This window comes from Stegastes partitus, unplaced genomic scaffold (assembly GCF_000690725.1).
Source record: "Stegastes partitus isolate 25-593 unplaced genomic scaffold, Stegastes_partitus-1.0.2 Scaffold2941, whole genome shotgun sequence".
Taxonomy (NCBI): Eukaryota; Metazoa; Chordata; class Actinopteri; family Pomacentridae; genus Stegastes; species Stegastes partitus.
Window position 1 is genome coordinate 6033 of NW_007580672.1, and position 270 is coordinate 6302.

Genomic DNA, 270 nt, shown 5'->3' on the forward strand with positions numbered 1-270 from the left:
TTTTATAAAGGAATTCTTGCAGCAGTGGTTCACACAATCTCTGAAACAACACACTTAAATATTGAATTTACAATTTAAGCAACACAAGTGAACATAAGCTTTACATTAAATCTCACCAAATAACAAATTCAACACAGACGTTAATACCGTCTGACACATTTTCCAGATTAACTGAAAATCCACAGACTCCTGCAGTAATCTTATTCCTTGAGCTCTATGACCATTTATGTAAAGGAATACTTCAGACACGTACCAGACATTTTTGCTCCA